Genomic DNA, 15,457 nt, shown 5'->3' on the forward strand with positions numbered 1-15,457 from the left:
CCTCACATCGGGCTCTCTGCTCAGTGGGGACTCTACTTCTCCTTCTCCCTCTCCTTCTGCCCCTCCCCCTGCTTGTGCTCTCTCTCTCTCTCTCTCTCTCTGTCAAATAAATAAAAAATAAATCTTAAAAAATATAAAAATAATAAAATAACTCTTAAGCTCTTTATTTAAAAAAAAAAGCCACACACTTCAGTTGGTACAGCCATATGGAAAATAGTATGGAGAGTCATAAAAAAATTAAAAGTAGATCTGTCATATGATTCAGCAATCCCATTTCTGAGTATAGATTCCAAAGGAAATGAAATCAGTATCTGAAACAGATATCTGTACTCCCATGTTCATTGCAGCATTATACACAATAGCCAAGATATGGCATCAACCTAAGTGTCCACTGGTAGATGAATGGATAAAGAAAATGTGAGATTATATGTATATGTGCCTGTATATTTTTGACTATACATATATTTGGCCCTTAAAGAAGAAGAAAATCAGACCTATTAGAATGACCAAAACTCAGAACTCTGACAACACCAAATGCTGATGAAGACGTTGTGCAACAGGAACTCTCATTCATTGCTAGTGGGAATGCACAATGGTAGAGCTACTTTGGGAGACAGTTTGGCAATTTTTTACAAAACTAAATATACTCTTATCATATGATCCAGCAATTGGTATTTACTCAAAGGTGTTGAAAACATGTTCATACAAAAACCTGACACGAATATTGATAGCAGCTTTGTTCACAATTGCCAAATTTGGAAGCAACCAAGATGTCCTTCAGTAAGTGAAGGGATATTTACACTGCCACACATCTAGACAGTGGAATATGATTCATCCCTAAAAAAGAAATGAGTTATCAGGCATGAAAAGACATGGGGGAACCTTAAACACATACTACTAAGTGAAAGAAGCCAATCAGAAAAGACTCTGTACTGTATGTCCCAACTATATGACATTCTAGGAAAGGCAAAACTATGGAGACAGTAAAAAGATTGGTGGTTGCCATGAGATTGGGGGAAGGTATGAATAGGGGAATCACAGAGGATTTTTAGGGAAGTAAAAATACTCTATGCGATGCCATAATGATGGATACATGTCATTATCCATTTGTCCAAACCCAAAGAAGGTAGAACAGCAAGTGTGAACCCCAAAGTAAATTATAAACTTTGGGTGATTATGATGTGTCAATGTAGGGTCATCAATTGTAACAAATACTACATTATCCTCTGCTAGAGGATGTTGATAATGAGGAAGTCTATATATGTGTGTGGGGCAGTGGGTATATGGCAAATCTCTATACCTTTCCTTCAGTTTTGCTGTGAACCTTAAACTGCTCTAAAAAATAGTCTTAACCAAAAAAAGAGAGAGAGAGAAGGAAATCTTGTCATACACTACAATATGGATGAACATGGAAGTTATTATGCTAAGCAAAATAAGCCCAATACAGAAAGACAAATACTGCATGATCTCACTTATATGTGAAATCTGAAAAAGTCAAACTCACAGAAGCAGAAAGTATAAGGGTGGTTGCCAGGGGTTGGGGGTGGGGAAAATGGGGAGATGTTGGTCAAAGGCTGCAAAGTTTGAGTTACGCAGGACAAGTAAGTTCTGGATATCTAATGTAGAGTATGGTGGCTATCATTAATAGTATATTGCATACTTGAAATTCGCTGAAAGAGTGGATCTTAAATGTTCTGACCTCACATAAAAAAATGATAGCTATGTGACATGATAGCTATGTTAATAAGCTTGATTGTGGTAATCAATTTACAATGTATACATATATCAAAATATCACATGTACTCCATAAATGTAAATAATTTTTATTTGTCAAATATATCTCAGTAAAGCCGGGTACAAAAAGTCACACACTTTTGACCAATAGAGTATAGAAAGGAAAAAAAAAAAAAAACTTTATAGCAGAGAAACCTAGCAGACACCACCTGGACCAAATGATTGAGGTTAACATCACCAGAAGTAACTCATATTGATATCATGTGCCCCAATATGATGTGACAAGACGGGCATATCACCTCTATGCTATCCTTCCCCAAAATTCATAAGCTCAGTCTTTTCATGAGGAAACATCAGATGAACCCAAATTGAGAGACCGTCCACAAAATATCTGACAATTACTATTAAAAAATGTCAAAGTCAGGGTGCCTGAGTGGCTCAGTTGTTAAGCGTCTGCCTTCGTCTCAGGTCATGGTCCCAGGGTCCTGGGATCGAGCCCCGCATCGGGCTCCCTGCTCGGTGGGAAGCCTGCTTCTCCCTCTCCTGCCTCCCCCTGCTTGTGTTCCTGCTCTCGCTGTGTCTCTCTCTGTCAAATAAATAAATAAAATCTTAAAAAAAAAACAGTGTCAAAGTCATGAAACTGTCACAGACTGGAGAAGAATAAGGAGATATGACAACTAAAGGAAGGGATGAAGAAAGGGATAGAAGAGAGGAGGAAAGAAGTAGAAAAGGAGGATGGTGAAGGATGTGCCCATGTCAGGTAGATATGAAGACTTCTGGACCTGAATTCTTATTTCCCATTTTATGTTTGCTATTTTCTGAACATGCAATAGGAATCTCACGTAGCTTCTCTTCCTCATACTCTCCCATCCCCCCAAAAAGAGTTAAGAACAGAATTTGTCAAAGGAAATATAGGCCTCTATTTCTGTAACTGTAAATCCTAAAACTATACTTGGAATATGCAGCCATACTAGACCCTCTTTCTGTATAACTCCTGATATTATGCTTTAAATAATATTACCTGAATTGTGTGTACTAATTAATTATTCTTTTACTAAGTTATGAATTCTAATGATTCCTTAAGTTCTCTAATATTTTGTTTTGATCTTAGGTTAATTATTGCTTTTTGTAAAAATTCTGGGAGAGTTTATAAAAACCTAAATGATAAATCTTTTTAAAGTGCCAAATAGCACCTGACTCTTGGTTTCAGTTCAAGTCATGATCTCAGGTTCATGAGATTGAGCCCTGCATCAGGCTCCCCACTCAGCAGGGAGTAGGCTTCTCTCCCTCTTCTTTTGCCCCTCCCCCTGCTTATGCTCTCTCTCTCTCTCTCAAATATAAATAAATACATCTTTAAAAGAGCCAAATGCAATATTATGCAAATTATCATGTACTAATGTAATATCCCAACAATATTTTGGGGGATTTAAAGTATTATAAGACTTTAGTGATTTATAATACTAGGATTACTACAATTTATTCATAATTTAACAAGTTTTTATTGAGCATTTACTGTGTTAGGATCACCTAGGGCTAACATTCTGAAAGAGAGATATAGTCTCTCTTCACAGAGCTTGGAGTCTAGAGGAGACAAACATAAACAAGGAAACAAATAATAATTAATAATTACAATGCAATGCAATTACAATTACAATGAAGGAAGAGTGCTTCGATAAGAAAAACTGGTCAGGGGGCTAGAGGAGGGGAGCAGATTTCAACTGAGTCTCCAGAGAAAGCCTCTTTAAGGAGGTGAACGCTCCTATTTGTCTTCAAAAAACTTGCAGTAGTTATAAAACTGTACTATATACATTTAAAAGATGGATAAGCAGCCAGTAAAGAATTTAAGATATTAGGGCATACTAAAATAAGTTCTCAGTTTCCTGGTATTCACAATAAAAAGAGAAAACCATTTGTAGTGTGTAGTTCCCATCTCAGAAAATACACTGAGTCATCTAAAAAGACTAACATTTCTCCAATGCAGGTTTCAGGCAGGAATTTATCATGGGATTCTTTATATAAGGGACATCAGATCAATTAATACGATGATTGTCCTGTGTTATTTTGTATAAGATACCAAAATGTTGTTCAAATGTACCTTCCTGGTATTAACCCAACATAAGCAGAAGATAATACAATCTAGGTCTGACTTCCTGGTGGTGTAACTAAATGAGAAACTAGTAAATGAATGTCAAGTACTAGCTAACGACCAAACCTAAGTCTTCTGAATGGCAAAATTTAATAGCTAAGTTCCCTGCCGAGTATCTACTGGGCTCACATCATGTACCATTGATTGAAGAGAAATCTATACACTTCGGATAGCAGACGTAGGGATTAACTCTACGTTTCGTAACCAACCTTCTATTTAGTAACCAACCTTCTATTTTTGTTCAAGGAAAGTGACAGAGAAGCAAGCTATGCTGGCTGCAGGGAAAAGAGTCAAGATGTTGCTCAAGGAACACCACCACCACACATTTGAAACTGTTTAAGCATATAGCCAAGCGTTTGGCTGAGACAACAGAATTGACATCCTAAAGCACCAAGAAATTATCACCTCCCCCCAAAAAACCCTAAGTATTTCCATATTTGGCCACACTGACCAAAAAAAAAAAAAATTCACATAGAACTTACTGAGTGTTTCTTTCCAAGCAGAACTTCATCATCATGATGGGTCTGCCAGGATGATTTATCAGTAAATGTACCAAGTACTTGAATGAACGAAGCTTTTATCCGAGTTTATTTAATAAAGTCCATTTAAAAATTAGACAATGACTACTAAATATAATGATTTTTGTTTCCACATAATTGATGCCAGGCTGTTCTTTCTGACAACAATCCACCAAAACATTCAGCTGCATCTTAATAAAGCAAATACAACCATTAGCCCAGAAGAGGCACTTCCCTTCCTTCCCATTTGCACTGATAAGTGGGCATCCATCCAACCCATGCACCAGCTACACAGGAAGTAGAGAATTTTGAACAAATAGTGGATATTAATATTGAAGCATTAGAAATGTTCTTCAGGGAGACTGTATTTGATTTAATAGGGAAAAGAAATCAGCCATTAAAAGTGCTGATGGATTCTTTATGTCTTTTGTCCCCAGATAATGAGGAGGTGAATGCTGGGGTGCTTGGAGTACCAGTCAACTACCAGTATGATATGGGCTGAAATAAGCTTCTCTCTGTACCATGGAAGCCCTCCCATTGCCCAGTAGAAGGGAGGGGAAAAGACAAAATGGTTTTAGACTGTGGCCTACTTCACCAAATTCATCTGGCCCACATAGATCTCCTAATGGCCAATGGCCTAAGAACATCAGATATGCAGAAAGAAAAAGAAATACACTTTCCTTGTGACCTTGGAGAGGTTTGTTCTCCTCTTGAGTGGCAGCTTTAGACTGTCTTCTCTTGGGAACAGAGAACTGATTTTCCATTTTTGTGGTCTCCACTCAAATCATCTATTTTACTATGAACACAGCATGTGTTCAGTAAATATGTTTGGCCAACAACATAACTGGTTCTTCTGATTTCATTTTTTTTAAAGATTTATTTTATTTATTTATTTGAGAGAGCGAGAATGAGAGAGAGTACATGAGAGGGGGGAGGGTCAGAGGGAGAAGCAGGCTCCCCGCTGAGCAGGGAGCCGGATGTGGGACTCGATCCCGGGACTCCAGGATCATGACCTGAGCCGAAGGCAGTCGCTTAACCAACTGAGCCACCCAGGCGCCCCTGATTTCATTTTATACATAGTAGTTAATATGGTGCCCTGCAGTGGGCACTCAAGAATATGGGTCAAATGAATGCATATAAGACCAGTGTATTACAACCAGGCTTCTTTTTGGGCTCCAATTATATAAACTAAAGAATGTAAGAAGGTCAAAAATTCCTTTCAATTCATTTTTATGTGGATAATTCTACACAAGTTATATGTTATTACTCTAAAGTTTTGTTATGGGGTACCTGGGTGGCTCAGTCAGTTAAGCGTCTGCCTTCGGCTCAGGTCATGATCCCAGGGTCCTGGGATCGAGTCCCACATCGGGCTCCCTGCTCAGCGGGGAGCCTGCTTCTCCCTCTCCCTCTGCCCCTCCCCCTGCTTGTTTTCTCTCTCTAAAAATAAATAAAATCTCCATAAAAATTCCTTGAGATGGATTTTTATAGTCCTGGATTAAACCTAGAACACAGATCCATACCTTCCACAAAAATGAATATGCAAAACCTTATTGAACTCCTTTATTCAGAGAACAGAAAATGTGAACTATTGTCAGAGCCTCCCGTGAAAATTAGTTCTCAACTGCTGATTAGTGCTCTGAAGAATAATGAGTGTTATTGTTGCAGGTTAGATTCTATTAAACACTTTCCATTTAATAATTCTGCATCAGACCGAACAAAGAAGAATTTTCGCTCCGGCGCAGGCCAGGCCTGGTTTTGTTGCTTAGCAATGGGCTGCAGGTACCGTTACAACATTGTGTTTTCCTCTTCAAAAAGGGACAGTGTGTCACAGGTACTTTTTAACTTTACCAGAGTGCTCCCTTGAAGAAGGATTAATAATCATTTTGTATCTAATCTAGGAGCCTAAAAATTCTCATGTTGAGAAGCTTTCTTTTAAGACGTTTAAATGCACTTTGCTCCTTCTTCAAAGTGAAGCTTTATGATTCACAGTCACTGAAGCAACTTCTGGAGGGATTCATCTTTCCGACAAAGAGCCATCCATCAGTTAATACATAGCGTAGAGGGCCTTGTCCGTGTTCAGCTGTGGGAGCTGAGCAAGTGGGAGATTCAAAAGATGCATAAAAGGATATCTGTGGACACATTCTGGAAAAGAGCAGGTCTACATAGTATAAAGACGGTGTCTCCTTCATGAAATTTATGATGCATGAGACAGATATGATTAACTTGGAAGAAACAGTAGCAAACCATATAAGACAGTATGCAATTAGTTACTAAATTATGAGGCACTCCACCACAAGCCTTTTAAGGATTCAGAGAGAGCAGAGACTAATAAGAAGAGATGGCATTTATCAAGTGCTTCCTATATGCTGGGCACTTCAGATGCATTATCTCTTTTAATGTCACAACAGTCCTGTGAAGTCGGAATGATTATTATCCTCATTTTCAGATGAGGACACTAAGGTTAATTAGCTTACGAGTAAACAAACCCAGGTCTGGGTTAAGCAAAGGAGAACTTGGTGGAGTGTGGCTGGATAGAGACTCACCCATCATGCTGCCCTTTTCCCTGGCATCTCTCTGCATTATTCATAAATACAGGGCCTAATTCTTACTTCCTGAGGGGAAAGACCTGAGCTCTAATTCATGCTCATAAACCATGGTGAATACCTCTCCTTTCAGCCCTTTCAGCCAAAAGAAAGTCTTCTGGGACAAAGGTAATGGAAGAAGGATTTCTTTTTACAGTATCTTTGAACAATGAGTTCTGTAGAGTGATGCATGATTTGCATAGAAGTAAGTACGTTGACCTATAAATGCACACCCCGTGTTTTTGTAACAGCAGAATCACATCAGCCTTCCAGATTTGAATTGTTCAGCATCTCTATCCAAACAACACTTCTTTTTGATTGCATCAGCAACACCCTGGACCTATTCTGATGAACTTTTTCAACTTAATTATTCGTTGAATTTTATCTCCAGCTGTGTCTTAAAGTGCCCCAACTCTCCAAATAATGGTGTATCATTCCACCCCCAACACTCTGCCCCTATTTCCCATACACACTTGGAAAAACACAGAAGATAAGTAGTCATGTTTTGCAGAATGTTTTTAAAATGAAAGGTAAGAACGGTTGCATCTCCTCCCAGCCAGACAGGTTGACGGAGCTTATCAGGGCAAACCCAAACTCCAGGCCTACCACTTTGTCCATTATCTTAAAATATCTCTGAAAATTTTGTAGAAAGTAGAGATAAAAGAGCATAAATGGTTAATATTTAAACTACTACTGAGCCCTAGGTTGGGAATAAAGAATCCTGAATTCCAGAACTGTTTCTGTCCAAGTTCTGAGGCTTTCAGAGTTTATAAAGTGCAAGGGACAAGAATGAAGAAATCTGACACTATCCAGCACTATCTGGGATACACTGAAGTGAGAACTCTCATAGGCACCCAATGGGTTTCTTCTACACAGCAAGGAAACCATCAACAGAGTGAAAAGGCAGCCTATGGAATGAGAGAAGATATTTGCAAACCATATCTCTTACAACCTTATCTCTTAATATCCAGAATTTATAAGGAACTCCTAAAACTCAACAGCAAAGTAAACAAATAGCTCCATTTAAAAATGGGCAAAAGAGGGCGCCTGGGTGGCTCAGTTGGTTAAGCGACTGCCTTCGGCTCAGGTCATGATCCTGGAGTCCTGGGATCGAGTCCCGCATCGGGCTCCCTGCTCGGCAGGGAGCCTGCTTCTCCCTCTGACCCTTCCCCCTCTCATGTGCTCTCTGTCTCTCTCATTCTCTCTGTCTCAAATAAATAAATAAAATCTTAAAAAAAAAAATGGGCAAAAGATGGGATGCCTGGGTGGCTCAGTCTATTAAGCATCTGCCTTCGGCTTGGGTCATGATCGCGGGGTCCTGGGATCAAGCCCCGCATCAGGCTCCCTGCTCAGCAGGAATACTGCTTCTCCCTCTCCCACTCCCCCTGCTTGTGCTGGCTCTCTCTCTGACAAGTAAATAAATAAAATCTTTAAAAAAATGGGCAAAAGACTTGAACAGACGTTTCTGCAAAGATGATATACAAATGGCCAAACAATCGTATAAGAAAATGCTCAAGGTCACTAATGATGAAGAAAATGCAAATCAAAATCAAATGAGATATCATACCTCGCACCCATTAGGATGGTTAACATAAAACAAACAAACAAAAAAAACAAAAAAACACCCCAGAAAACAACAAGTGCTGGCGAGGATGTAGAGAAATTGGCACCTCGTGCACTGTTGGTGAGAATGTGAAATGATTCAGCTGCTATGGAAAATAGTATGGAGTTTCTTCAAAAAATTAAAAATAAAATTACCATATGATCCAGCAATCCCACTTCTGGGTATATATCCAAAAGAACTGAAAACAGAATCTTGAAGAGATACGTTCACATCCATGTTCATTGCAGCTTTATTCACAATAGAAAAGAGGCAGAAGCAACCCAAATGTCCAACAATAGATGAATGGATAAACAAAAGGTGGTATCTACACACAATGTCATATTATTCAGCCTTTAAAAAGAAGGAAATCCTGTCCTATAGTACAGCATGATGAACTGTGAGGACCTTATGCTAAGTGAAATCAGCCAGTTATAGACGGACAAATCTGTATGACTCCACTTAAATGAGGTATAGAGTAGCCAAATGCACAGAAACACAAAGTAGAATGTGCTTACCAGGAGGGGAACATGGGGAGCTGTTCAATGTATACAGAATTTCAGTTTTACAAGATGAAAAGATTCTAGAGATCTGTTGTACCACCTTGTGCATAGAGTTAACATTACTGTGCTGTACATTTAAAGATGGTTACAGTAGTCAATTTTATGTTACACATATTTTACAATAGTCATTTTTAAAAACATGATCCATGAAAGCAAAATGGATGCTAGACTTCATTAAAATTTAAAATCCTTGGGCACCTGGGTGGCTCAGTTGGTTAAGCGACTGCCTTCGGCTCAGGTCATGATCCTGGAGTCCTGGGATCGAGTCCCGCATCGGGCTCCCTGCTCGGCAGGGAGTCTGCTTCTCCCTCTGACCCTCCCCTCTCTCATGTGCTCTCTCTCATTCTCTCTCTCTCAAATAAATAAATAAAATTTAAAAAAAAATTTTTTTAATCCTTTACCTAGGGACAAAGATTTTTGTTAAAAAAGAACAGGTGAAATTAACTATGGTAAAAGAAGTAATTCACGTAAACCACATACAACAGTGCCTGGCACACAGAAAGTCCCAGTAAATAAGGACTGTGTTATTTTATGTTGTTCCTGGCTAGGTTCATATAGCAGTTTGTGTTCAAGTAATGAAACAATTCTTAGGTTAGAACAACACTTTCTTGAAATGACAAAACTGTAGTCTTAGTTTCTTTAAAATGGTGTTTGAGGGGCACCTGGGTGGCTCAGTCAGTGAAACATCTGCCTCTGGCTCAGGTCATGTTCTCAGGGTCCTGGGATCAAGCCCCACATCGGGCTCCCTGTTCCCAGAGGAGTCTCTACTTGCCCCCTCCCTCTACCCCTGCCGTGCCCCCCGTTCATGCTCTCTCTTTCAAATAAATAAATAAGATTTATAAAATGGTGTCTGAAAGCTCCATTTCTAGGCATCTAGAGAATACTCTTTCAAGTGCAAATGAGATATGTATATGAAAGTTTGTTACATTACTGATACCACCCCTCCTGGAAAAGTGGGAGATGGACCTATCTAGATGTGCATAAATCTCAAATACCTATGCTTATCTGAAGATAGCAAATTTGAGAAGAATACTGTGATGTGCATTTTGAAAATACATGGAACAATTCTATATATATATGTACTTACTTACCTATGCAGGAAGCATTCCAAAATATGTATGGTGATACCCAGCAATCTCAGGATAGGTATTACTTCTAAGAGATAAGGATAGATAAGGAAAAAATAAAGGGATGAAGAATAGAACTTAAGCTGTAACTGTTACATTTTATTCCCTAAGATTAAAACAAAAGTGAGGGGAGATATCTAAAACAAAGCTTACTGTATTACACTTGGGTCGTGGATACACAGAGTCTGTTACAGTATTTTCTGTGTTTTGTGCATGTTTAATCTGTTTCATAGTTTACAATCTATAACATTAGAGTGTTAATATTAATTTCCACATGCATTTATATAATGAGGCTAAATTTCATATTCCATAATTGTTGATGAACTGTGATATGGCTGCTCATAAAAATGAGGAAAGAATGAGAAACAAGGCAGAGGATCATAGGGGAAGAGAGGAAAAAAATGAAACAAGACAAAACCAGAGAGGGAGACACACCATAAGAGACTCTTAATCTTAGGAAACAAACCGAGGGTTGCTGGAGGGGAGGAGCGTGGGGGGATGGGGTAACTGGGTGATGGACACTGGGGAGGGTATATGTTGTAATGAGTACTGGGTATTATATAAGACCGATGAATCACAGACTTGTACCCCTGAAACAAATAATACATTATATATTAAGTTTTTTTAAAAAGAAAAAGAAATTAATACCAAAAAGGTATAGTCATGAGACAATACACCTGAGAAATCCAATTTATTTATCAACTCTGCAGAAGCCTAGATCTCAATCTGTCTTAGCTTGGGCTACCATAACAAAGTACCATATACGGGGTGCCTTGAACAACAAACATTAATTTCTCACCTATCTGGAGGTTGAGAAGTCCAAGGTCAAGGTGCTAGCCAACTTGATTCCTAGTAAGACCCCTCTTCCTGGCCACCTCTTCACTGTGTCCCCACATGACAGAGACAGAGTCCTGGTATCTCTTCCTCTTCTCGTTTAAGGACACTAATCCCATCATGAAGGCCAATGTTCAAGACCTAATTAAATTTCAATTATCTCCTAATTGGCCCCATCTCTGAATACCACCACAATGGAGGTGAGGGTTTCAACATACAAATTTGGGGGTGGAGGGGGGTGGACACAAACATTCAGTCCATAACATCAGTCCACACTTAACACTCCACCTGTGAATATTATCACAAAGTGAGCGGGCAGGGTGTGGGCTCTGGGGGCTACTACCCAAGCTCAGAGTCTCACGTCTGGGTGAGGCAGGGAGAGAATAACAGTGGCAGAATTGTACGGCTTTTTTCCTGGCAACACATTTCCAAAATCTCTTCCACACCTGAGTGCCAATGGATTTTAACACTTAACACTTGGTGATTAGCTTCATAATTCTCATCAGCTTGTCATTGATTGCTCTCATGTCTAGATGATGGAGAATTATAGAATTTTGCATTTAATTACAGAGTTTCATAATCAATTACACAGCCCTTGAGTGGTCCACATCTCCTTCACACAAAAGTCATTTCAATGTTTTAATTATTGAAAAATCCTAGTAAAGCAAAGAAAAAGTGATTTGATACATCCGTTTCCTATGGTTAAAAAAAAAAAAAGCCTACCATAAGCATAAATTGTTAGCATTAGATTTAGATATATTATTGTAAAAATCAATTTAATAGAATTATCAATACTTACAAATCTAAATGTTTCCACATGAAGGTTGGTTATGTTAACATAACCAGGTAGTTGTTTATTGATGGACCAAAGGGTGCATAATTATTCATTATCTTGGAGATGATGCTGTTCATCACTGTGCTGATGGGCATCATTAACCACATTAAAAAAGGAGACCTGGTTCATTTATTTAAGGCTCCATAAAAGGCAATTCTTAATTTTTGTCCCTAAACAAAGGAAGATTCTTTTTTAATTTTTAATCATGAAATAAAAAACTGTGTACTTTCCTCATTCAGAACTTGAAGTTCCTGCTTTTGAAAGATAAACTTCCAAGCCTCCCCTTGCCAAAACAAGCTTTCAGAAGGTCCTCCCCACACTTACTCAGTTCCCACAAACCTAGAATTTAAACCAATGACTCACCATATTAATTCTTCAGCAATAGACTGATAGTTCTTGCTATTGATCTCCAGAGTTCTGTGAGTCGTCTTAAGAGACCAGGAGAATTTTTCCCAACTGCAAATTCATTCTCATAAAACTGGATGAAAATTATACAAGGGCTCATTAACATAAGGATCACTGTCAAGATGAACAATTCTATAATTAATATGTGGGTTGCTTTTTTTCTCCAGGTGATGAATTTTGTTCTCCATAGCCCATCAAAGCACTTTCTGCTTAAATAATGATGACATTGTACTGTTCATTGTAGAACTGACTCAAAAGCTAGCCAATGGAAAATATATTGAACTAATAGAAAGTAAGTTGAGGGGCTCCTGGGTGGCTTGGTCGGTTAAGCATCTGCCTTCTGCTCAGGTCATGATCCCAGGGTCCTGGGATCAAGCTCCGTATCGGGCTCCCTGCTCAGCTGGGAGCCTGCTTCTCCCTACCCCCCTGCCTGCCACTCCCCTGCTTGTGCTCTCTCTCTCTGTCAAATAAATAAGTAAATAATCTTAAAAAAAAAAAAAAAAGAAAAGAAGTTGAGCTTTGGACATGACTGTCTGTCCTGGAAAAATCTCTTTTTCCATTCCCAGGCTGCCTTAAATCTCTAACCCATAACTTTCCAGTCTCTAGAGGTCAAGTGCACTGTGAACTACTCTCTCCCCTATTCTTACTTATTACTATTACTACAGTACACATACCAAACTGTGTGCAGACACATATATATGTGGGCATTCATTCATTTGACAAGCTTTCATTTGGGTCCAACTATCTGCAAACACAGCCTTGGGCTCTCCAGGGTTCAGAAAATAAAAGTCGCGGGCGCCTGGGTGGCTCAGTCGTTAAGCGTCTGCCTTCGGCTCAGGTCATGATCCTGGGGTCCTGGGATCGAGTCCCACATCCGGCTCCCTGCTCAGCAGGAAGCCTGCCTCTCCCTCTCCCACTCCCCCTGCTTGTGTTCCTGCTCTAGCTATCTCTCTCTCTGTCAAATAAATGAATAAAATCTTTTAAAAAAAAAAGAAAAGAAAAGAAAAGTCGCTTTTGAAAGGATATACATATATGTGTGGTATAAGAAATAATGTGATTCAGCAAATCACAATAAAAATACAATGACCAATAAATACTTGAAAAAATGTTCACTCCCATTGGTAATCAAAGACATTTATAATGACAATAGCAAACTATTTGTCACCTATCAAATTAGGAAAGGCTTTTAAAGGGGCTCTTGGGTGGCTCAGTCAGTTAAGCAACTGACTCTTGATTTCGGCTCAGGTCATGATCTCAGGGTCCTGGGATCAAGCCCCATGTCAGGCTCTGTGCTCAGCACAGAGTCCGCTGGAGATTATCTCCCTCTCCCTCTGCTCCTCCCCCCCAAAAAAATTAATAAATGAAACCTTAAAAAAAACCACACACATTAACAGCAAGTATTGGGTAAATATGTTTTGAGTTGGATGCCAAGCACCACTTTTCTGGAAATTTCCCCTCCTCCTTATCCCACAGATATCATATATTGATAGTTCAAAAATTGATACCCATTACAAGCTGGACTTAACCCTGTTCTCTCAAAGGAATTTGAAATATGAAATAAAAGTTATTAGTTGCAAAGAAGCTGTTCCCTTGAATGAAAGAGAGATCACCTTGGTTGCTATTGCTGGTGGCCATTTTCCCTCATGATGAATAAGAATGCAGAGAAAGCTGGTATGCAGCAAGAGAGACAGACAACTCGGGGCGGGGGGGCAGGGGGAAGCAGACTCAGGGTATGGTGGGTAGACTAGTAAAGAAACAGTCCTAAATCTCTGTGGCTTAACACAATGCAAGTTTATTACTTGCTCACACGAAGAAAGTCCAGTGTTAATGTTGTTGGGCAGTTCTCTGGCACAGCTCTCTCCAAATGGTGATTCCAGGACCCAGGCTCTTTCTCTCCACATCACGTCTCCATGATCTAGTGATTTTGAGATCCCCCTGGCATCATCCTATCCCATCCCAGTATTGAAGAGAGAGAACATGAAAAATCACATGGGACATTTTGCAACCAGGTCCACAAGAAGCATATATCACTTCTTTCCACAATCCATTGGCCAGAACTCAGTCATGTAGTTCCATCTAGAAGCCAGGAGGGCTAGGAAACAGAACTTAACTTCGTGTCTCTGAATGAGAGCAGAACCAGATATTGGTCAGCACTGGAAGGACCTGCTACAAAGGGAGAGAGAGAGAACCTCTTGGTTTCCCATAGCCCCTCAATCTTGCTTTATTGGAGGTTTCATTAGTCAAACCCAATATCCTTATTCAGGCTCGCTCGATTGGTCTCTACTATGTATAAACCCAAGGAAAAGACTAACAAATCATCAAAACACTTCAGATTACTAAGCATTTGACCACTCACAATCTCATTTAATTTTTACATCAAGTCTGTGGGATAAATATTATCATCATTCTCATTTTGTTGATGAAGAAACAGAGTCTCGGGAAAATTATATCAATTGCCCCGAGTCCCACGGCAACATGTACAATCAGGAGTGTAATTAAATCCTTCCGACGCCAATGCTGAGCTCTCTCTCCTCTTCATTGTGTGTAAGAACCTCTGGGAGGAAGGAAATCACACTTCTAACTCCTTACCGTGAGTGGTTTTTATCAGCTTACTCAGGATGTTTGCACTATGGAGGAAGAATGAAAGACGGCATCCAGCACCAGATCGCAGGAGGAAGGGTGGATGAGAATAAAATGAAGGGGGGGCAGAGAAGAAAGTCCAGGAATAGCAGACACTTCAGCTTCTTCCCAGTTTTGCAGAGGCTATGCTGGGAATTCAGAAAGAAAATCTGACCCAAGCCAAAAGGGTAGGCATCCCTGCCGTACGGAGGCCTCCATTTTGTGCTTGGCGTTGGAACACAGTCTGGATGATGACATAAAACACTTACTGAAAGCCCTGAAAGGAAAGCAAGACAAATGGCAAAGTCCTTGAGCTGTGGCACCAAGATGAAAGGCATTAGGTTCTCCTAGCCTGGGTGAGAAGAATGAGGGTGGGGGAGAACTGTAAATCCATGTCTGTGAACACTAAATGATGAGATAGCTCTGGATCGACAGTGAACAGCTGCTTGGTTTCCTCGGAGCTAACAGCAGCTGCCACCTCTGCTGGGCTTTCT

The sequence above is a fragment of the Mirounga angustirostris genome, unplaced genomic scaffold (assembly GCF_029215605.1).
Source record: "Mirounga angustirostris isolate CCGP_5_RB_7025 unplaced genomic scaffold, mMirAng1.0.hap1 SCAF_5, whole genome shotgun sequence".
Classification (NCBI taxonomy): domain Eukaryota; kingdom Metazoa; phylum Chordata; class Mammalia; order Carnivora; family Phocidae; genus Mirounga; species Mirounga angustirostris.